The sequence below is a fragment of the Loxodonta africana genome, chromosome 5 (assembly GCF_030014295.1).
Source record: "Loxodonta africana isolate mLoxAfr1 chromosome 5, mLoxAfr1.hap2, whole genome shotgun sequence".
Lineage (NCBI taxonomy): Eukaryota > Metazoa > Chordata > Mammalia > Proboscidea > Elephantidae > Loxodonta > Loxodonta africana.
The window spans coordinates 6,111,537-6,136,798 of NC_087346.1; positions in this window are offsets into that span (position 1 = coordinate 6,111,537).

A 25,262-nucleotide genomic window follows, 5' to 3' on the forward strand; every position below is an offset into this window, starting at 1 on the left:
AATATATCCTAGAGAAATAAGAGCTGTTACACGAATAGACGTATACACACCCATGTTCATTGCAGCATCTTTACAATAGCCAAAAGATGGAAACAGCCTAGGTGCCCATCAAGAGATGAACTGATAAACAAACTATGCTACATACACACAATGGAGTACTATGCAAGGATAAAGAACAACGATGAACTTGGGAAGCATCTCACAATACGGACAGACCTGGAGTGAATTAAGCTGAGGGAAATAAGTCAATCACAAAAGGACAAATATTGATTGAGATCCCTACTGTAAAAACTCATGAAAAGGTTTACACACAAATAGAAACAACCTTTGATGGTTATGAGGGAGGGGAAGGGTGGATGGGATAAACACTAAATAGACAATAGATAAGTGGTAACTTTGGTAAAGGATGACGGTACACAATACTGGGAGAGCCAACACAACTTGTACAAGGCAAGATCATGGAAGCTCCACAGACACATCTAAGCTCCCTGAGGGACAAAATTATTGGGCTGAGGACTGTGGGGATCATGGTCTCTGGGTACACCTACCTCCATTGGCATAACATAGTTTATGAAGAAAATGTTACTACATTCTACTTTGGTAAGTAGTGTCTGGGGTCTTAAAAGCTAGTGAATGGTCATCTAAGATACTGCAATGGTGTCACTCCATCTAGAGCAAGGGAGAAAGAAGAAAACCAAAGATGCAAGGGAAAGATTAATCCAAAGGTCTAATGGAGCACAACTACCACAGCCTCCACCAGCCTAAGTCCAACGCAAATAGATGGCGCCTGGCTACCATCACTGATTGCTCTGACAGAGATCACAAAAGAGTATCCCAGACAGAGGCAGAGAAAAATGTAGAAAAAAATTCTAACTCTTACACACACACAAAGAGCAGACTTACTGGGCTGACAGAGACTGGAGAAAATCTGAGACTATGGCCTCTGGACACCCTTATGGCCTCTGGACACCCTTATAGCTCAGTAATGAAGTGACTCCTGGGATTCATCATCCAGCCAAAGATTAGACAGTTTCCTAAAACAAAACAAAACTAAATGGGCACACCAGCTCAGGGGTAAGGACTAGAAGGCAGGAGGAGACAGGAAAGCTGGTAACCGGGAACCAAAGGTGAGAAGGGGAGAGTGTTGACACATTGTGTGGATGGCAACCAATGTCACAAAACATTTAATTGTTTAATGAGAAACTTGTCTGCTCTGTAAACAAATTAAAGAAAAAAAAAAAGATAAGCCCTATCGTCTGAGTTTGCTGATAGTTTAATCAGGGGAGCACATATGGGTCACACGATTATAGGAAACTGGCATATTGAAAAAAGTTTGGAAAAGCTGGAATTAAATATTTTAATGATTATTATAAAAGCGACTTAAACATATTTTCGAAATTTGAAAAATAAAAAGGTAGAAATACAGGAAAAAACAATATACTCATGACAGCAATAATCATTTGTTGATATGTTTAAAGATCAATTATATTGATATAATTGTGTTGGAAAAATGTTAACGTGTTATTCTCTGCATGGCTTTATCCAATCCATTACGTTACTTTGCTGTGGTAGAACAGGCACAGATAGAGAACAGACTTATTTGACACAAAGCCTGTTTATCAATACTTGAATTATCTGCATTGTAAATTATCTACAGATATTGAGAGTTCTTCTCCAGTAGCCAGACACTCAGTTACACACATCATATATTTTTATAAGATTTAATTATAGGAGACTGTGGTAGGCAGAATTCTAAAATGACCCCCAGTGAGTCACAGCCTTGTATAATCTCCTTCACTTTGAGTATGGATGGAGCCTGGAATTATGATGAGATACCACTCCTGTGATTATGTTAAATTATACTACATGGTTGATTTAAGAAAAGGAGATTAAATGAGTAGACCTAACGTAATAACGCAAGTCCTCTAGGAGCACAGCGTTTTCTCCAACAGGTGACAAAAGAGGAAGTCAGATTTGAAGCAGGAGAGGAGTTTTATATGTTACTGCTGGTCTAAAGATGGAGGGAGGCCATGTGGAAAGTCCTTGATAGTGGCCTCTGTTGTTGTTGCTTCCTGTTCAGTCAGTCTCGACTTATGGAGACTCCATGAGTCCAAAGTAGAACTGCTCTGCTGGGTTTTCAAGGCTGTGACTTTCTGGAAGCAAATTGCCAGCTCCTCTCGATAGTGTCTTCTAGGAGCTGAAAATAACCTCCAGTCTGCAGTCAGCAAGGGAACAAGACAAGCTGAATGAGCTTGGAAGCAGATTCTATCCCAGAACCTTCCGAAAAGTGCCTAGTTTAACTGGAACCTTGATTCTGAATTTTATAACCTTAAGTAAGAAACTCTCCCAAGACTTCAAATTGCAGAAATGTAAGATAAGAAATGAATGCTGTTTTATGACACTATGTTTATGGTAATTTGTTATGCATCAATAGAAAACTAATGCAGACTATTCATATGTATATATATATGTTTCTAAATAATCACTCTCTGGCTAATAATAACACTATAATTTGTGGATAATAATTCGAACATTACAAAATTAAGTAGAAAAAGTTTTAAAGTGTTTTTTGTTAACTGGAAACCCTGGTGGCGTAGTGGTTAAGTGCTATGGCTGCTAATCTAAGGGTCGGCAGTTCAAATCCACCAGGCGCTCCTTGGAAACTCTATGGGGGCAGTTCTATTCTGTCCTATAGAGTCGCTATGAGTCAGAATCGACTCTACGGGACTGGGTTCTGGTCTTTTATTAATTATTATCTTGTGGAAAAGATGATATTTTGAAGTTATTTGATTTATTTTACCTCGTTTAACTATTACAGCTCAGGTTAGCTGCACAGGGGATTCTGTCATGTATAGTATACAGCTATAGTATCATAGCTCATGTTTATAATACCTAATTTGTATTCCCCAGAGACCTAGTAAAAAATCTACAAAAGTAACTGCTTATAAAGTATTTACATCAAGTTTTTATGAGATACCACAGATCTTAATTTCAAATGTGAAAAGTCATAGATAATATGGATGTAAGCACTTACAGAATATTCATGATAATTTTTAAAAAATTAAGATTAGCTTAAAATAATTAATATTACATGCAAGATAAGATAAACACATTATATATATGTATATATATGGGTTTGTGTGTGTGCGTGAAAGTATTTATACTTAAAAAAAAATTTATACTTATATATGTCTAATTTACAGATTTTTTTTCCTACCTAGTGCCATCGAGTCGATTCCGACTCATAGCGACACTATAGGACGGAGTATAATGTCACCTAAATGTGCTCCCTTCGAAACAATTGAACCAACTCCTACTCCCAACAAATTCTTCATCACAATCATCTTCGCTTGCTGCACATGCAGTTTGAAATCATTGAAAAGTCCGTGAGCCTTTTCTTGGACTAAAAAAATAAAACAATTGCAGTTGAGTTAATTCCAACTCAGAGCAACCCTCCAGGGCAGGATAGAACTGCCCACAGGGCTTCCAAGGAGCAGCTGGTGGATATGAGCTGCCAACCTTTCGATTAGCAGCCGAACTCTCAACCACTGAGCCACCAGGGCTCCTTGCGCTAAGATAAGGCTAAACGGTAACCATATGAGCCTGTTGCTACTTATCTACAAATTCTTAAAACAGGAAGTGATTGCATTCTTACGCTGGGAACTGCCTGTATCTATATCTCTATTTCTATCTCTATAACTATGTTTCTTTAATTAACTTTACCAACTTATCTGTCCACAATTTCCTGTTAGAAATTTATGTTCCTGTCCCTCACTAAATACTGGTAGTTTGACAGCCAGCTGCTTTGCTGCCTTTCTTTCAACATGATATACAGTGACATTCACTAGCTTATATTACCACAAGATTGATGACACTGTTATTCAGAATTTTCTGGAAACTTTTAGGATAAAGATAGATGAGAAGGACAAATCTACCCAGTCTATTACCTTAGTACATGTTTTTGTAACTATAAAAAGTTATCTTGCTGTCCAAAAGCACATGTTTTTATGGAGGTTGATTTGTCAAGCTGCAGAGAATTTTCTTTCAAGCATGGATAAAACCAATCTAATTCTAAACAGTTTTGATTTTATGATGCTACTCCACAGCGAATATTTCTTTAATAGGGCAGATTCTTAGTATTTTTCTGTGTATATATATGTTTAGTATAACGGTTTATAACAATTATACTTGTGTTACTTTCTCTGTCTGATAAACTTTGCCTTGATATATCGATACTGATAGAAGACTTGAGATTCCCTGAGATCACCTGTGTCTCCTCCTACATTCAAAAAGATGTTTAATATACTGAAATATTTGATGAACAATTGTACTGTTAAAAATATTGTTCTATACATCTGTTGGAAACCCTGGTGGTGTAGTAGCTAGGTGCTATGGCTGCTAACCAAAAGGTCAGCAATTCAAATCCACCTGGCGCTCCTTGGAAACTCTATGGGGCAGTTCTATGCTGTCCTATAGGGTTGTTAGGAGTTGGAATCCACATTATGGCAACGGGTTTTCTTTTTTTTTATACATATGCTGATTATAATTTATATTTGTAAATAAACATAATGCTTTTTTTTTTTTTTAATTTCCTTCTATATTTCTTCCAGGAACTGTCTTTCTTCTTAGAGTTCCAATTTATTTTCAGTAAACCATTTTAACCTTTTCTATCATTTTTTTAAGTCTCATTTACTGGTTCATTTACTGTTTTAGATCCTACTTTTTTCTCCTGCTTTCATTGTCCAGTGTCAACAATGACCCAAATCATCTTTATATCTGGATTAGCTTAATCATATTGATATTTAAACTTCTTGACTGTCATTTCTCTTATTAATCATACACATTTTAGGAATTGGTTCAAAAATCTTTTCCTTACATGGTATCAAAGCAGAACAAAGGCCAAATTTATTATTATTACTGTTACTATTTTTAACATCCAGAGTTCTCTACAATTAACCTGTCTTATTTATCTAACAGAAACCGTGGTGGAGTAGTGGTTAAGTGCTATGGCTGCTATCCAAGAGGTCGGCAATTCGATCTGCCAGGCCCTCCTTGGAAACTCTATGGGGCAGTTCTACTCTGTCCCATAGTGTCCCTATGAGTCGGAATCGACTCTGTGGCAGTGGGTTTGGTTTTTTTTCTTTTTTTTTTTTTTTAATTTATCTAATGGAGCCCTGATGGTAGAGTGGTTAAGAGCTCAGCTGCTAACCAAAGGGTTGGCTGTTCAAATCCACCAACTGCTCCTTGGAAATCCTATGGAGTAATTCCATCCTGTCCTATAGGATCACTGTAAGTTGGAATAAGCTCAAGGACAATAGGGTTTTTTTTTTTTTTTTTTATCTTGTCCAATTTCCTTTTTTAATTCTCCAGCAAGAAAGCTCTCTTCTAGTTTTGTTACCTACCTCCTAAACAAATGCAAATTATTTATTTGTTGTTGCCTTGATTCATACTATTTCTAGCCCTATTCCTTGAATGCTCTCTCCCCTTTTGTACACTTTATCCATCCGGCTACCCAACTAGTCAGCAACCTAGCATCATAATTTAAATAGTATCTCACCTCTTCTGGAATTGTTCCTGCACCAAAATTTATTAAATATTCCATTTCAATACTTGAAATCATACTTGGCCTTGATGCATTACATAGTTATTATGGATTGAATTGCATTCCCACAAAATATGTGGTAGAATCCTAATACCCATATTTGTGGATGTAGTCCCATTTGATAATAGGGTTTCCTTTGTTATTTTAATGAGACTATATCAGTGCAGGATGTGTCCTAAACCTAATCACTTCTGAGTTATTAAAAGAGCAGGTTAGACTCGGGAGCGAGCATAAACAGAGGAAGACAGATATCACCTAAAGATCACCAAGAAACCCACAGGGCTACAGAAGCTGAGACAAGGATATTCCCACATGCAGACAGAGAGCCTTCTCCTATAGTCAGTGCTCTGAATTCAGATCTCTAACTTCAAAAACTGTAAGAAAATAAGTTTATGTTCCTTAAAGCCACCCACTTGTGGTATTTCTATTACAGCAGCATTAAGAAACTAAGATAGTAGTTATTCCATTTAATAGATATTATCCCTTGCTTCTGCTGTTCCCTCCCCTGAGCTCATGAAAATCTTGTATACTTTATGTGTGTGTGTGTGTGTGTGTGTGTGCGTGTATCTGTCCCCAGGACAAAGCAAAGGGAAAATCCATTCATTCTGAAACAAATATAAAATATATTAATTCCTGAATAGAGTTGCTTCTTTAATAATAATATATCGATCTTTCCATCTAAAATTTGTCAGCTGAGACCATTTCTGATTTTTCAGTTGAAATTAGGCTAAAATCTTGTAGCAAGTCGAAGGTCTTTCACTCTATATTAGAAACTTTGCTAACACTAGAAGCTAATGTAAAGAGCTTAATTATTAAGATAAAAACAGTTATTACTAATGAATCTGTCATTTGGGTATTAGAACTCACATGTATCATGGAGCAAGATTAATCATACTTTAGAAAGAAACTAATATTTATTATATAAAAGTATAGTGATGTTTAGTGAAAAAGTGAAATCAATCACTTTTAAAACTCTTTTAAATATTTGTATGTATATATTTGAATGTCTATAAAGTCTATACTGTGCTGGCATTTTTAAAAAGTTTATTAGAAATTAAAATATAAGTAAATCAAACTGGCCCTTGATGTCTATCCAAATAAATGCAAATGTTGACATTAAAAAAATCACCAATTTGTTTTTTTTATGTTGACATAGTTAGAAGCATTTTTGAAAAATTATTTTGTTTGAAAACAAATTAAAGTAATATGTCAAAATCATTTTTAAAATCTTTTTTTTTCAGAAACAATCATGAAAACTATAAGTTGGAAAATAAGATATAACAGGTTCTCAAGCTTAAAAGTAACACATCTTTTATAAATACTATCACAAATAATATATGAAGTGGGTTGGAACATCGTAATTTTTTTTTCCTATTTCACTTTGTCATTATTCCAGCTATCTGTGTAAATTCTTTGAGTTTTTTTTTTAACAAAAGGATATTATTTTCCTTTAGAACATGAATAAATATTTTAAGTTGTATCATAGAAACAATAATTTATTTTTTAATACCTCCTTTTTTTTTTTTTTTTTTAAGTTACTAAGAATCATCCGATAAGGAGGATAATGGTTTAGCTTAGTCTGGTGGGTAACTGCTGTGTCCTAAATCTTATTGCAACCACTTGTCTATCGGTTTGTCATACTGTGGTGGCTTGTATATTGCTGTGATGTTGGAAGCTATCACACCATATTTCAAATACCAGCAAGGTCACCCATTGCAGACAGGTTTCATTGGAACTTCCAGACTAAGATAGGCTAGGAAGAAGGGCCTGGCAGTCTACTTCCAAAAAGATAGGCCAGTGAAAAACTTGTGAATAGCAGCAGAACAATGTGTGATACAGTGCCAGAAGATGAGCATTGAATGCTAATGACTGAAGACCAGATGAGTTGTGCAATGACATCATACATGAAGAAAGCAAAAGTTCATTAAAGAGGTAGGAAAGAAAGAAAAGACCAAAAAGGACGTCAGAAGAGACTATGAAAATTGCTACTGAACAGAGTAGCTAAAGCCAATGAAGAAACGATGAAGTAAAAGAGCTGAACAGAAGATTTCAAAGGGTGTCTCAAGAAGACAAAGTAAAGTATTATAATGAAATGTGCAAAACCTGGAGTTAGAAAACCGAAAGGGAAGAACACACTTGGCATTCAACAAGATGAAAGAACTGATGAAAAACTTTAAGCCTTGATTTGCATTCTGTGGGCAAAATATTGAATGATGCAGGAAGAATCAAAGGAAGGTGGAGGAAACACACTGAGTCTGTGTACCAAAAAAAAATTGGTTGATGTTCAACCATTTAAGGTGGTAGTATGCAACCAAGAATCTATGATACTAAAGGAAGAAGTACAAGTTGCATTGAAGGCACTGGTGAAAAACAAGGCTCCAGGAATTGACAGAATAACTGTAAATTTGAGATGTTTCAACAAATGGATGGAATATAATATGGAAATTATCAAACAATATCATTACTATCACACGCAAGTAAAATTTTGCTCAAAATAATTCAAGAATGGTTACAATGGTACATTGATAGGAAACTGCCAGAAATTCAAGCCGGATTCAGAGGAGGATCTGGAATGAGGGATATCTTTGCTGATGTCAGATGGATCTTGGCTGAAAACAGCGAATACCAGAAAGGTTACTTGTGTTTTATTGATTATGCAAAGGAATTCAACTGTGTGCATCATAACAAATTAAGAATAGCATTGTGAATAATGGGAATTCCAGAACACTTAATTGTGCTCATGTGGAACCTGTACATAGGCCAAGAGGCAGTTGTTCAAACAGAACGAGGGGATAGTGCAGGGTTTAAAATCAGGGAAGATGAGGGTCTAGATCGTATCCTTTGACCATACTTATTCAATCTTTATGTTGAGCAAATAATCCAAGAAACTGGATTATATGACAGCGAAAGTGCCATCAGGATAGGAGGAAGACTCATAAACAATCTCGATATACAGATGACACAGCCTTGCTTGCTGAAAGTGAAGAAGACTTGCAGCACTTACTGGTGAAGATCAAATAATACAGCCTTCAGTGTGGATTTTGCCTCTATGTAATGAAAATAAAATTCCTCACAACTGGACCAATAAGCAACATTGTGATAAACAGAAAATATGGAAGTTGTCAAGAATTTCATTTTACTGGGATCCACAATCAATACCCATGGAAGCAGCAGTCAAGAAATCAAAAAGACTTATTGTATTGGAGAAATCTGCTGTAAAAGACCTCTTTAAAGCGTTATAGAGCAAAGATGTCACTTTAAGGACTAAGGTGCCCCTGACCCAAACCATGGTGTTTTCAATTGCTTCATTTGCATGTGAAAGCAGGACAATGAATAAGGAAGACTGAAGAAGAATTGATGCCTTTGAATTGTGGTGTTGGCAGAGAGTATAGATGAAGGAACAAATCTGTCTTGGAAGAAGTACAGCAAGAATGCTCCTTAGAAGTGAGGATGGCAAGACTTCATCTCACATACTTTGGACACGTTATCAGGAGGGACCAGTCCCTGGAGAAGGACATCATTCTTGGTAATGTAGAGGATCAGAGAAAAAGAGGGAGACCCATGTTGAGATGGATTGACACAGTGGCTGCAACAATGGGTTCAAACAGCAACAATTTTGTGGCTGGTGTAGGACTGGGCAGTGTTTCCTCCTGTTGAGCTAGGGTTGCTATGAGTTGGAAACAACTCAACACATTTACCAATAACAACAGCAACAAAAAATCTTAATGAAAAACTGCGTGTGGCTCCACACAAAAATGCAATATTTCAGTTTATGAGCACTAATTTAATTTGTGATTTAAAGTACAAAGACCAAAGTTATTAAGAAAACAAAAGGTATTAAGAAAGGTGTAGTTAACTTGGTCACAGCATGTAAGTAGCTCTACCTTAGAAGGGATAATGTAAGATATTCAGTTCCACTAACTTTCAGAATATTAATTGCTCATAAATGTTCATGAATTTATGTGTCACATAATGGACTTGTTTGAACATACACAAATTATTCATAATTCAACTGCCAGTAATTATGCTGCAGATTTTTCATTCTATATTTTTACACATTATATAAACTAAACAATTTGTGGTCTTGTCATTGATTCAGAATTCAGTATTTAAATATCAGGAAATTAGTTACTATAATAATTGCAATTCATCATTCCTTTTTTTTGAAAGACAGGAAGAATGCAAAATATATTAGAAAATTTGCATACGAACAGTGAAATATGAATATACAGGCAGTCCCCGTGTTATGAGGGGGATCTGTTCCCAAGTCTGTCTTTAAGTCAAATTTGTTGGTAAGTCAGAACAGGTGCATAAGGTTCTTATTTAGCGACAGTTAATCAAATGTTTATATTGGTGTATAGTACGTATTTTACCTTCATGTATATAGAACACAAGAAACACTTCCAAATGGCGAAGTGTTTTCATGAGCTTCACAAAGTAGTGTGTGAGTTCATTATTATGAACAATAGCATTTACCTCAAATTTTTACTATAATAGGCTTTATGACAACCTGTTCTTAAGTACCGGTTGTCTCTAAGTCAGGCATTTGTAGCCTGGGGACTATCTGTATCTCAAAGTTTTCCTATGAATATAAAAACTGTTTAAGACTTGTATTGTGTCCTCTCCAATAAAGTTTACATGACTACTATGAATGTTTAAAGGAAAATTTTTTTGGGAAAAAAAGCATATTAATTTAAACTTTCTTTCTGAACCAATTACATGTCAGATATCTGTGCTATGTTTTTAAACTTGTTTGGGAAGCAGCAAAAGATGAATATGCAGTCTCTCTGTATACATGGTAGATCAACAATTGTGGTCTTTGTCTCTTACCATTGAATCCTCTTACAATACTGTGTCCTGGAACCCAGTCACCACACTGTTAGGAAGCCCACTCAACACTGTGGAGAGATACAGATAGAGAAGGACAGAGGCCCATGGCTAGCTATCCAGTCTAAGCTTCTTCCTGACCGCCAACACCAATTGCCAGCCATCTTGCAAGTGGCTATTTTAGTCTCAGCTGAGTTATCTCAGCTGATGTTGCATAAAGCAGAGACAAGACACCATTCAGGGCCCTGCCCAAACTGAAGATTTGTGAACAAAATAAATGTTGTTGTTTTAAGCCACCACGCTTTGGACTTACACAGCAATAGATTCCATTTTCTTCAGTGCTGTCACCTGATAAATGGCTGCAGGTACTTTGGAGGAAGACTTGGGAGTCTGAGTATAGACTGTGGCAGAATTGTAGGAGAACCCATCTTTTCCTTTAACTGATAGGGCAGTTCTACTCTGCCCTATAAAGTTGCTGTGAGCCAGAATTGGCTCAATGGCAAAGGGTTTGATTTTTGGTTTGGGGATGTAAACAGGTTTTGATTTGGAACAGATTAAGAAGTCATAAATACCTTCTATGTCAATTCATGTTTAGTATCTGTTCATCAAGCCTAGAATTTATCCAAACCATTCTATGTCAAATTTCTTAGAAGGCTGCTCACCCATTTATTCCTGGAGTTCTGATTACTAATTAACCTGTACATCTAAACGTTCTATTGGGTCTCTTTTCCTTGGTTTGCTTTGGTAGTGAACCTACCACTGGCCACAATTATATTTGAATCCTATTAATCATATCAAGGCAAGAAAACCATCTCCACATCAGCATCTGCTGCCATAATCTCCTGCCTACAAAAGCTGGATGTCATAGAACATTCTAAGGATGGTTGTGACCCCTAATCTACACATTTATTAATGCTCTGATAAAGAAGTATACTTCTAGATGTCTCAGAGTATAGTTAAGAAATGGCTGAGCAGTCAGAAAATTCTGTATTCATCTTCTGAATCATTGGACATTATCTAAAGGAGCCTTAACATTTCAATCTTATAGACTGTAGGTGACCATTGAGTCCAGGCTTTATAGCAAAATAGGCAAAACATTAATGCCACTCCAAAATGCTCAAGCCAATACACTAATATTAATCTTGTATGGACAATCCATATTGTACTAGTTTTCAGTGTTGTAAAACAAATTGCCAAAAACTCAGTGGCTTAAAATCATACATTTATTGTCTCAATGTTTCAAGAGTTCAGGTATGGCTTAATTAGGTCCCCTGCTCAGTGTTTCTGAAGACTGTAATCAAGGTGTCCATCCACTGGGTTGTGTTTACATCTTGAGGCTCTCCTTCTAAACTTATAGAGAATGTTGGCAAAATTAATTTCCTTTCAGCTGTTTGACTGAGGGACCCAAGTTGTTACATGCTATGGGTGGAGGCTACTATCAGATCTAGAGGCAGACTGCAGTCCAATGTTGCATGGCCCTCATTACCCTCTCCTTAGCGCATTCATAAAATGGCGCTTTGCTTCTTCAGGGTCAGCAAGGAGACTTTCTTGTGCTCCAGGATGCTAAAATGGAGTTTCACGTAACACAACTTAACCAAAGGAGTGACATCCCATCATCTTTGTCATGTTCTTCATCCTAATGTAGGTAGCGACTTCCTACTAACTCTATGATATTCTACTGATTGGAAAGAAGTCAGAGACTTCCTACCTCCCCACTACCAACAACAACAACATTCAAGGAGAGGGATTTTACTAAGGCATGATTCATTGGGGTGAGTGTCATAGATACTAATCAGTTAAAGTCTTTCTTCATAACAAGAGTATAAACCACATGGAAGAAGGGAACTGATTTGTTGAATTAATGAAGCCAATAAATAAAATATGTATATATATATATATATACACACATATACATATATTTGGCCAGGATGCTTCTAAGGAGCTGGAATACTCCCAAGAAACAAAGATGGTGAGATTTTTGTCTCACTTACTTTGAATGTATTTTCACGAGGGATCAATAGCTCGAGATGGACATCATTCTTGGTAATGCAGAGGGTCAGAAAAAAAGGGAAAGACACTCAACAAAATGGATTGACACAGTATCTGTAACAATGGGTTCAAACATAGTAACAATTGTAAGGGTGATCCAGGACTGGGCAGCGTTTCGTTCTGTTATATATATGGTCACTATGAGTCAAAACTGACTAGATGGGACCTAACAACAGCAACAACAATCTATACATACACACACATATATATATATATACATACACACACACACATATGTGTGAGTGCCTATGCTTTCTATATATTTGAACACTAAAAATTTTAATTGTATCCTCACATTTTAGGAAAATAAAAGTCTGTGACTTTCTATGAGATAATCTTATGGAGTTTTAATTGTTTTTTATTTGTATCAATCTATATCCATAATAAAACATGAGAACAAAAAAGAAAATCTGATTCAATCAGCAATTACTGCTTCTGTCATATTGTCTTGGCGTGTACCCCAACAGTGTATTTCTTTCTGGCTGCTGACATATACTTTCTTTCTTTCGTAAGACATCACATATTTTAGTAGAAGTTTAAAATAGTAATCCTCCAGTTAAGATGCAGGTGGTGATGGATGCCAGTTGTTTCCCGGGGGACCTTGTTAGAGAAAATCACTCATATGTTCAGTGAGCATTTGAACAAATGGACCTGCTGTTCTACCTAATGCTAGTGTAATTCCTTGATATATGGTCATTGTGGGTGACAACTGATACTGTCACTTAGCTCATAAGCATAGCATTTCTAAACTCAAGTCATAAAAGCTAGCTATTAATACTTCTCAAAGAGATTATCTTAAACTAGACAAAAAATTAAAAATTCCTGTCCAGGCAGTTACTCAAAAGTATATGTCTGTACTTGAAAAAACTGAGGCCATAATATCCCATTTATTCATATATGTATGTACATATGAATGGAATATTATGGTCTTAATTATATATATATATGTGTGTGTATATATATATACACATACATATGCATATATATACGTACATATGTGTGTATACATATACGTATGCTCATTGCCAATGAGTTGATTCCAACTCATAATGACCCCATAGGACAGAGTATAACTGCCCCATGGGGTTTCCAATGCTGTAATTTATGGAAGCTGATTTCCACATCTTTCACCTGTGTAGCAGCTGGTAGATTCGAACCACTGACCTTTCAATTAGCAGCTGAGTGCTTAACCACTATGTTACCGGTGCTCCTTTTCATATACATATATGTATATGTATGCACGTGCATATACATATGTTGTTGCTGTTATTGGGTACCATGTGACAGATAAAAACTACCTTATATGGTTTTCTTGGCTGTAATATTTACAAAAGTAGATGGGTAGGTCTTTCTCCCCTTGAGATGCTGGGTGGGTTTGAACTGCCAACCTTTTGGTTAGCAGCTAAGCACCAGAGATACAAATACACGTACATATATGTGAACATATGAGTACATATATATGAAGGAGACTTGGTAGTGTAAGAAGTTTTAGATCAGCTGCTAATCAAAAGGTTGGCAGTTCAAATCCACTCAACTGATTCTCAGAAGAAAGGCGTGGTACTCTTCTTCTGAAAGTTTATAACCAATAAAAATGCTGTGGGGAAGTTCTATTCTGTAACACATGAGGATACCATGAGTTGGAATTGACTCAAAGGCATCTGCTGCAACAACAATACACATATTAATATATTAGGTCATTGATGAAATCCTGGTTGAGCATGCTTCCTGGATATATTTTATTTTCCAGTCCACAGGTGTTTCATTAGAGGCTTTCCTGCTGAAGTTAAAATTGCCTGAACACAGAGGAGAATGAAATCTATTTATGATTTGGATAAAGCTGCCAAAGATAACCTTAATCTGGCCTTCATTACCTAAAATAAAATATTTAGATTGATTTCCATAAAGAAAATGATACTAAAGATTCCAGAAGACACCTTTGTGGTTTAAGTTAATATGATTTCAAGAAAGCAATGTTTTTCTAAAACATATTTTGAAGACATTATCTGGCTATTTAATGCTACATTCAATATTCAACTAAGGGATCATAAAATAATCTAATTTTATCCACACTAATAAAAGGGAATAATAATAAAAAAAAGGAATAGCAACTGAATAAGCCAGAAATTTAAATAATCCAAAAAACAATGGTTTTTGATATTGAAGCTTGATTTATTCACTTAATTTAAATGTGTTGCTTGAATTCTAGGAATGGACTTATATTACCATAGGTTGAAGTTAAAGTCTAATGAAGAACTTGTCTCTCTATTAACTGATTAGCTGTTTTCCCCTTTACAATAAGCACATTATAGTTTTTATTCACAAACGGACTCTCCGGTGCCTTCACCCTGATTTTAAAAATCTCCTCTTCTAAATGTTGGGGAATTAAATGCATTCACCCTAAAAATTTCAGTAATCTGTAGTAATAAATGCATAATTATCTGTATAATAAAATTAATAAGTTATAAAATAATTATGAGGCAAAAATAAACATATAACTGATATAATTTAGAATATGTTGAGCAGAAACCATGCAGGCAAGAAGGCAATGGGATGACATATATAAAGCCTTGAAGGAAAAAAAAAAAAAATTGCTGGCCAAGAATCATATATCCAGCAAAACTGTCTCTCAAATATGAAGGCAAAACTCAGACCTTTCCAGATAAAGAGAAGTTTAGGGAATTTGCAGGAACCAAATCCAAACTGCAAGAAATACTAAAGCGAGTCCTCTGGTTAGAAAATCAATAACATGAAATAACAACTCAAGACTAGAATACAGGACAGAGCAACCTGATTATCAACCCAGGTAGGGAAATCACGAAAATAAATCAAGATAGAATATGTTGAATACTAAATGTACTTTTAAACCCTAATTTCTTTAGATTCCTTATTTAATAAACAAGTAAAGTTGTGGAATGGTAAAACTAAAAAAGTTTTATTCAAATATTTCAACAGTCTGTGTGTGTTGCTAATTGTTGTTAGTTGTCTTTAAGTCGATTCCTACTCATGGTAACCCCATCTGTGTAGAGTGGAACTGCTCAACACGGTTTTCAAGGCTGTAACCTTTCAGAGGCAGATCACCAGGCCCACCTTCCAAGGTACCTCTGGATGGGTTCAAACTACCAACCTTTTGAATAGTAGTTGAGCACTTAACCATTTGCACCACCCTTGGACCGTATGTGTATGTATATACATTATATATATTTAAAATAGTATGAATAGAGTTCTTTCAGCTCCAGTTGCCTTTTGTTTATATTATTGTCATTATTATGTTGTTTCTAATACTAACTTGGAAACCCTGGTGGCGTAGTGATTAAGTGCTATGGCTGCTAACGAAAAGGTCCTCAGTTCAAAACCACCAGGCACTCCTTGGAAACTCTATGGGGCTGATCTACTCTGCCTTATAGGGTTACTGTGAGTCAGAATAGACTCGATGGCAACGGGTAATAGTAGTAGTAATACTAACTTCCATTACAATTTAAAATTTTTAACCTGCAATGAGGTTAGAGGCATGCTTCTCACGTTTATTCATATTCCCTCTTTCTTCCTTATTCAATGTATATACACATATATTCAGAATAAATAATTTTTACTGTGACAGCTTCATGCAGTTATAACAAATATTCCAGGAGAGGTAGACCAGAAGTCATATTTATGGTCCATTTTCATAGGAAAGGCATGGTCCTTTAGGTATAATATAGATACACAGGGCTTAAGTTTAAGAAAAAATTAAATAGTGTTTCATTAAAAAAAAAATTAGTAAAAATTCTAAAATGATCAATTGTCAGCTCTTGAAGACAAGTTCAGAGGACAAGTTTCTGGTGAAGGTGTAGCAGACTCAGCAGGATAGTGGATGGCTCAGACTGGACAGAGAGGGAACCCGTGAGAATTTACTGATAGAAGAAGAGCAAGTCAAAATTTGCAAGAATGGCACAAGTTTGAGGTTGAGATTTAATGGAGCATTTATGGCCCACAGAAGCAAAGATTGTGCTCGTTTAAGTCAAATGTTTAGAATGAAAAATGGTTATCACATAAATTACTTTTTTAAAACATTGAAGTTATAGAATATATGTAAGTGTTATAACTAATGAAATAACGCAAGATGTATAAATTAGGATGTAAAACTCTAACCCCATCTACTACCCTACTACTTTCCTGAAGTAAGCAATGTTAACAAAATGGTATATACCCTTTTATGTTATTCTCAGTTTTTGCATATGTAAGACAGGAACAGTGGTGGTTCAATGGTAGAATTCTTGCCATCCATGCAAGGGACTCAGGTTCGATTATCACGCAATACACCTCACGCACAGTCATCTTCCATCTTTCAGAAGAGGCTTTCTTGTTGCTAAGATGCTGAGGAACTTCCAGACTAAGAAGAAAGACCTGACAATATACTTCCAAAAATATGAGACAGTGAGAATTCTGTGAATCACAATGGTCTGAACCCTTTGTGCATGAGGTCTTCACGAAAGAGGGAATGAGTGGAGGGCAGCTACCATACCACGACATGTATAAGATATTTGAAAGTACATACTTTTTCAATTGGTGTTTGTTTTGTTTTATGAAAATGGAATCATGTTTCTGGTCCAGATGCACATATCTGAGAACCTTGCTTCTGGAGCTGTTAAAAGAGTAAGATTTTTTTTTTTTTTTTTTTTTTAGATTTAAGAAGGGTGATGTGGTAGAATTACCCTGGCAAGGTTCGGGAAGTGTCTCTTAATCAAACACATTAAGATGTCTCCAGTGAAGCATATGAAAACTCATACTAAGTAATTTTTTATCAGTTTAGGTTAGGTTTTATTACCTAAAATAAATATACGACAAGTTACATGATTGGAAAAAGATCTTTTAGGTTTTGGATCTTCATGGGTTAGAAATTCTGAAGTCTAAGAAAAGCATTGTGAGTCTCAAGATACATTATTCTACATCTTTCTTTTCTCGTTTAACAATGCATTAGGAAACTTTTATCAGTCTATTGAGTGTAGATAAAATTGGTGTTAAACATTATTTGGGTAGCATTACAGAGGTTATTTAAAACATAGTTTATTTAACAGTTTCTCCATTGAAGGGCATTTAGGGCATTGGTTGTTCTTTTGCCATTATTGACAAGGATGCAATATTAGTTTTAATTTAAAAATAATATTTATTTTGAAAATATTCTTCCAACTTTACATCACTAAACAAGTACTTTGGACAATTCTTTATTTTAAGCAACTAAAATGATTAATGAAAAATCATTTGTATAATTTTATCCCTGTTCTGGAATTGCCATTCTTTGAAAGCATCCTTTAGTCTCTACGGAATGTCCATTTACACTTCACCTTTAATCTCATGGTGAGGACCTTTGGGCTTCCAACCCCGTGTGTAGAGATTACCTGGAATTCCCTCCTGGAAGGCCGAGGTTCTGACTTTGGCCACCAAGCCCCGGTCAGTGTTGTATGCGTGGAGTTTCTGTGGTGCCTGCACTCTTCTGGTTTTTAACATTTTGGGTGGTTATATGGGTGTTCACTTTTTAATAACTGATTTTTTGTGTCTTTGTTTTTAAAGCTTTTTCTTTTTTTTTTTTCCCCTCTGAGTGGGCAGAATTTGTGAACTTAAAAAAAAAAAAAACTGAAAAACATATACCTATGTGAGTTTTTAACTCTAATTATATATGAGAGGTTTAAGGTGTATTTTTTTTCTTTTTCCAATTTAGCTCTAATTAAATTTGTGCAGTAAAATTTTAGAGTATTTAAACATCTTAATGAAGACATTAGATTTGGTATAAATTCCCTATCATTTACAGTTTTTAAAATGAATCATATTAAATAAGCAAAGGTGATAGAACCTCTACTTAGAATTATTCTATATTAAAATTAATACATCAAGCTAATATGATAATCCAAAAATTAATAGCTACAAATTTTTATGCTGTTTTTAAAAAAAAAAAAAAAAAACCTGTTGCCGTCAAGTCAATTCCGACTCATAGCGACCCTATAGGACAGGGTAGAACTGCCCCATACTGTTTCCAAGGAATGCCTGGTGGATTCAAACCGCTGACCTTTTAGTTAGCAGCTCTAGCTCTTAACCACTATGCTATCAGGGTTTCCATTAGGTACCCACAAATAGGTTCTGACTCACAGCAACCTTATGTACAACCCCACGTCCTGCTCCATCCTTACAATTGTTCCTGTGCTTGAGTCCGTCATTGCAGCCTCTACGTCAATCCATCTCATTGAGTGTTTCCTCTCTTCCGATGACCCTCTCCTTTACCAAGCACGATATCCTTCTCCAGGCTCTGGTCCCTCCTAATAACATGTCCAAATTATGTGAGACAAAGTCTCGCCATACTTGTTTCTAAGGAGCAGTCTGGCTGTACTTCTTCCAAGACAGATCCTTGTGTTACCTTAATATAAACAATAATAAAATAGAAAATGCTTCTATTTGTGAATCCATTTTATAAACCAAGAGACAATATTAATGTACTAATTATCTTTAGAGAAACTGTGGCTAGGAAATATGATTGAAGCTTTCTGGTTATTATGCCAGGGCTTTGCTGAGAGAGAGAAAAGAAATATACAAACTTCTTTAAAGAATATGTTAGGCATTTTAAGGGGAACTTGCTTTGCTAAACCAAGGTCACTTGAGTATCAAGGTTACTACTACTGAATAGTTTATTTGAAAAACACTGTATTTTCTCTCCAATTTTGTTGCTCTAAATACTTTATTAAACAATACCAGGTAACAATAACTATATTTTTAATATGTTGAAAGACAATGAGTATGTAGTCATGTTTTTTCTAGTTAAGTTTCATATGGTGCTTTAGAAGGAGTGTGAGCAGGAAGCTGCAACTATACTGAAAAGCAAATCGGATTTCTTAAATATTTTTTTTTTTCCCAAGTGAAGTACAGGCAGCACATTTCACCTTATGACCAAATGAGATTTTAAACCATCATAAGTGTCTCAATTCAAGTAAGTTTCAAAAATGACTAACTAAGAGATCATTCCTTTTCTTTCTTTCTGTTTTTTAAGATGTTTTTGCCCCAAATCTCAATAAAACAAAGCTAAATTTATATAAGAACATGAGTTGTTTTAAGTTAATTGTTGGATTACATTATACAACTATCCTCCAGTATTTCCACTAGAGTATTAATCAAAGGAGATCCTGCTGACTATAATAAGCAAGACAATTTATTTGATATTTAATAGCAAAAATATAAACCCTTATAATGACAGAATAATACCCCCAATGTTCACTATTTCTAGTGAATCACCTGGTACAGTGCATTGGGATTTCAGTAAGATTCATTAAAATATATTGTGCTAAATTCAGTATATTAGCCTTCTTAACGAGGTGATGGCAATTATAAAAATTTAATAGCAACTTTTTAAAATTGGGAATGTGTATCATTTTTAATAATTCTTAATAACAATATTAATTAAATAGTTACTATATAACAAAGACATTTCATGGAACTTTAATAACTTTCTTCCATGTCCAAGGATTTGTAAGTTCTCAAGTGAGTGGTTAATATTTTTTTAGAAGATTCAACTCTAAACCACAAGATAAAGCAAATCATCTTCTTGTCTGTGCTATTATTCTCTTATGTAATGTAAGTTTATGTGAAAAGCAAAGATATGATTTACAAAAGAAATCACTGTTGCTATGTCTCAGATGATATGATAAATTAACACAAAATTAAATGCCATTAATAAAACTTGGAATAATTTAAAATTGCTTTTCTACTATCTGGAGACGCAGTTGCTCAATTTCATTTAACAAAATGGCATTAATCTTCAAGCATAGAATATAAACTACTTATAGCAGTGAGATTCTTAAAGACATTTCAACCTCAAAGTTGATTTTTCTGAGTTCCTAGAGAGTCAACAGTCTTGATATCCAGGCTTACTTAGATTTCGAATTTTTTTTTTTTAACTTTTCCACAGTCAGCAAAAGTCGAAGGTTTGGGCCAAGAGTTTAACATAACCGAGATGTCGGTAAATGGAAGAAGGAGTGCAGGAAACATTCTTATCAGCCTAAAAGGGAATTTACAGCCTACAGGGTTGACAGTGTGGAGTAGAGAAGGGAGAGTCATCTATTCCCCCATCTCTGTGTTTATTGGATTTGAAACATGGTAAGGAAGGGGAATAAAAGATTCCAGATGATACGATTTTAAAGTTAAAGAGAAAAGAAAAACTGTGCCTGTTTGCCCTCTTATAATTCTGGGATATCAGTTTACAGCGACCTCCTTAATCTAGAAGAAGCAGAGCAAAATTGGTGACTTCTTCAGTTAAAAGACTTGAGCCAGCACATCAAGTCTCAGTTGCATCCATTGCAACAAAAAACCGAAGGACCCAGAATTTCCCAGGTGTTCCCCAGTACTAGGATACAGAATATGACTGATACATACATGTCAATCTGTCTGCCGTGGGGTTTCTGGAATAAGGAGAAAGGTGGTCACACAATGCGGATTATGAGATATATAATCTAGAGCAGACATCAAAAGGAGGATCGGACTTAAATTGAGATCGTAGTGAATATATTCATTTCAGCTGAGTATTACATTGGGACATAATAGATGAGAGGGACAATCAGGGCTTTATAGTGCTAAAAAGACTGGATGTAAATTAGACTAGCCTTAGAACTTCAGAAAAAGTAAGTGAGAACAGAGGTTGCCACCTAGTAAGGAAGTGAGATGAGTTAGGCACAATTGGAAGACGTTATGTGATATGAACACTAAAAAAAAAAAAAAGAAAAAGCCAACCTGTTTTCCTGGAGTCAATTCCAACTCATGACAACCACATATGTTACATAGTAGAACTATTCCGGAGGGTTTTCCTGACTGTAATCTTTATGGAACAGATTTTCAGGCCTTTTTTTTTTTTTTGTTATAACAGCTAGTTGGGTTTGAGCCTCCAAACTTTAGGTTAGCAGCCAATCACAAAGTGCTTTCACTACCCCCAAATACTTATATACATAATGCTTACTAACATCCACTTGGAGCCCTACTGGCATAGTGGGTAAGAGTTAGCTGTTAACCAAAAGCTTAACAGTGTGAATCTACCACCTGCTTCTTGGAAACCCTATGGGGCAATTCCACACTGTTCTATAGGGTTGCTATGAGTTGGAATTGACTCAATGGCAATGCATTTCTTTTTTTTTTTTTTGGTTTAGCATCCAAATGAGCACAGATCACCCAAATACATTGTAAGCATTTATCTATTTTTTCTATTAAATTATTTTTTATTATTTTTTATGCATGTCATTTATAATTCATTCATGTACTTTCAGTAAACAGTAATTATTTAATTGCTTATTAAAAAGTACACTCCATATATAATTTTTCACATATGGATGTAGCATTGATTTCACAGCTTGTGTCTAATTGCAAGAAAAAGAATTATGTAGCATGTTTATATCATTGATGAAGATGAAGTAATGTTAGACAGTTCTACTCTAAGAAATCCTTCCTGTAACATGTCCAAAGAATATAGAAATTATGCTAACTTTCAGATATACGAAGTACCAACTGCTTCTTTGAAATTGAATACAATATATAGGTAGGGATTCTTGAAATATTCTAAACTGCACAGAGATGCATTTAAATCAATTCTTATACATGTCATTGAATATAACCAATGTAATCAATTCAATTATTTATGTCTTCATTTATAACCATGGGTGAAGATATGGTGTTGGAAGAAAAATCTCTATGGGTCTACAGAATTTCTGAACATCTTGTGATCAGATGCAATAACAACATTATGCGCTGGACTACTTTTTCAAGGATGCTTGTAGAGGAAACATCCTTGGAATACGGTGTCTCCCTGAACAACAGGGAACAAGTTTGTTTGCTGTGCTATGAAGCAAAGATTACATCTCTCTTCAGGGCAAAGTTTGGGAATATGTGGTTGAAGTCAATTATGAAAAAACTATTGTCCCTAAGCTTGTAATTTCTCAGCCGGGACTCAAAATCTTTGTATGAACAACATCATTCTAGGTCTCCTATCATCCCCAGTGGGAATGAGGGGGCATGTGGATCAGAGTGGACAAGAATCTCTTGCAGCCTGCTGTGCTACCTGCAATGAAGGTCTTGGTCTCTGATCCAATTTTTTCTCATGTATTCTACCTGCATCAGTGAAATTATGGCGAGCTATCTTGTTAGCATGCAAACACAGTAATGTCACAGCCCTTCAATTTCCTGACCAGGCAGTGTTCTTGGAACTGGATAAACAGAATTTGAAACAGAAGTGCATGATCATAGAGATCCATAAGTTTACCATGAAATTAGGAAAAAAAAAAAAAAAGACAAATATATATGTTGCATGGATCGGATCATGCAAGAGACACACATCTACAAAACTGCATGAGAAATGTGGCATGTCTGGTGAACTACGCTGTATTTTACATAAACTCATTTCTAAGGGGACCCTGAAATGTGGGCTGACAATGGTGATATGAGCAGAAAATCAATAGTCATATTCTCAGACATAAAAGAGAATAAAGATCATTAGGTATCCAGGACATATTTGAATGTATACAGGATTGGTTTTAATGTAAGGAGATTTGCTGGATTTACCTTCTGTATAGAAGGCACTGGTTAGTTGTTGCCAGGTGAATGATGTGAGTTTTGGTATACTACGTTACTTGCCAAAGGTCCCAGATATCCTAGGCCTCAGTGAGCTGATATGGACTGGTATTGGCTATTTGGAATCAGACAATCATATGGTCTGCTACACCGGAAATAACAAATTGAAGAGAATGGTGTCACATTCATTGTCAAAAAGAACATTTCATGATCCGTTCTGAAGTATAATGCTCTCAGTAATAGGATAATATCCATATGACTATAAGGAAGACCAGTTAATATGACTATTATTCAAATTTACCCACCAACCATTAAAGCCAAAGATGAAGAAATTGAACATTTTTTACCAATTTCTGCAGTCTGAATTGATCAAACATGCAATCAAGATGCATTGATAATTATTGGTAATTGGAATGTGAAAATTGGAAACAAGGAAGGATCAGTAGTTGGAAAATATGGCCTCGATGAGAGAAATGATGCCCGAGATTGCATGACAGGATTTTGCAAGACCAACTACCTATTCATTGGAAATAACCTTTTCTCAAGAACATACGTGGTGAAAATCTATGTGAACCTCACCAGATGGAATACACAGGAATCCAGGTGATTACATCTGTGGAAAGGTGGAGAAAGTCAGTATCATCAGCCAGAACAAGTCCAGGAGCCTATTATGGAAAAGACCATAAACCACTCATATGCAAGTTCAATTTGATCATAAGAACATTAACTCAAGTCCAAAAGAGTCAAAAATATTACCTTGAGTATATTCCACCTGAATTTAGGGACCATGTCTAGAAAAGATTTGATGCATTTAACAACCAGACGAGTTGTGAGATAACATCAAAACATCACACGGGAAAAAAGAAAAAGTCATTAATTAAAACCACAGGAAAGAAAGAAAATACCAAAATGGGTGTCAGAAAAGAGACAAATTTGCTTTGAACGTAGAGTAGCTAAAGTGAAAGGAAGAAATAATGAAGTAAGAAAGCTGAACAGAAATTTCAAAGGGCAGCTCCAGAAGAGAAAGCAAAATATTATAATGAATTGTGCAAAGACCTAGAGTTAGAAAACCAGATGGGAAGAATATGCTCAGCATTTCTCATGCTCAAACAACTGAAAAAATATTCAAGCCCCAAGTTGCAGTTTTGAAGGATTCTATGGGCAAATTACTGAACAATGCTGGAAACATTCAAAGCAGATGGAAGTAATACAGAGAATCATTGTACCAAAAATAAATGGTCAATATTCTATCATCTCAGGAGGTAGCATATGATAAGAATCGATGGTACTGAAAGAAGAAGTCCAAGTTGCTCTGTAGGTTTTGGTGAGAAGCAAGAATCCAGGAATTTACAGAATATCAATTGAGATGTTTCAACAAATGAATGCAATGCTGGAAGCTATACTTGTCTATGGCAAGAAATTTGGAAGACAGCTATCTGGCCAAACAACTGGAAGAGATTCATATTTGGGCCCATTCCAAAGAAAGGTGATCCAACAGAATGGGAAAACTATTGAACAATATCATTAATATTACCCATTACCCATTGCCTTCAAGTCAATTCCCACTCATAGCAACCCTTTAGGACACATTAGAACTGCCCCATAGGTATTCCAAAGCCGTAATCTTTATGGAAGCAACTGCCTCATCTATATTCCATGGAGCCACTGCTGGGCTCTAATCACTGACTTTTAAGTTTGCAGCCAAGAGCTTAACTAACCACTGCAGCACTAGTATACCACAAAAATAAAACACAAAACCCATTGTCAACAAATCAATTTCTACTCTTAGAGACCCTGTAGGACAGAGCATAACTGCCCCATAGTATTTCCAAGAAGTGGCTGGTGGATTAAAACTGCCAATCTTTTGGTTAACAGCCTGAGCTCTTAGCCAATGCACCACCAGAGCTCCCGTTAGTATCACACACAAGTAAAATATTTTCTGAAGATAACTCAGAAGAGTTTTCAGCAGTACATTTATAGGTAACTATTCAGGCCTGATAAAGTAAAACAATGTGGAACGAGGGATATCATCGCTGTTGTCCGATAGATCTTGGCTGAAAGCAAAGAATACCAGAAAGACATTTAACTATGCGAAGGTATTCAGTTTCATGGATCATAGCAAATTACAGACAACATTAAGAAGAGTGGGAATTCCAGAACACTTAACTGTGTTCATGCAGAACCTGTACACAGACGAAGAGGCAGTCATTCAAAC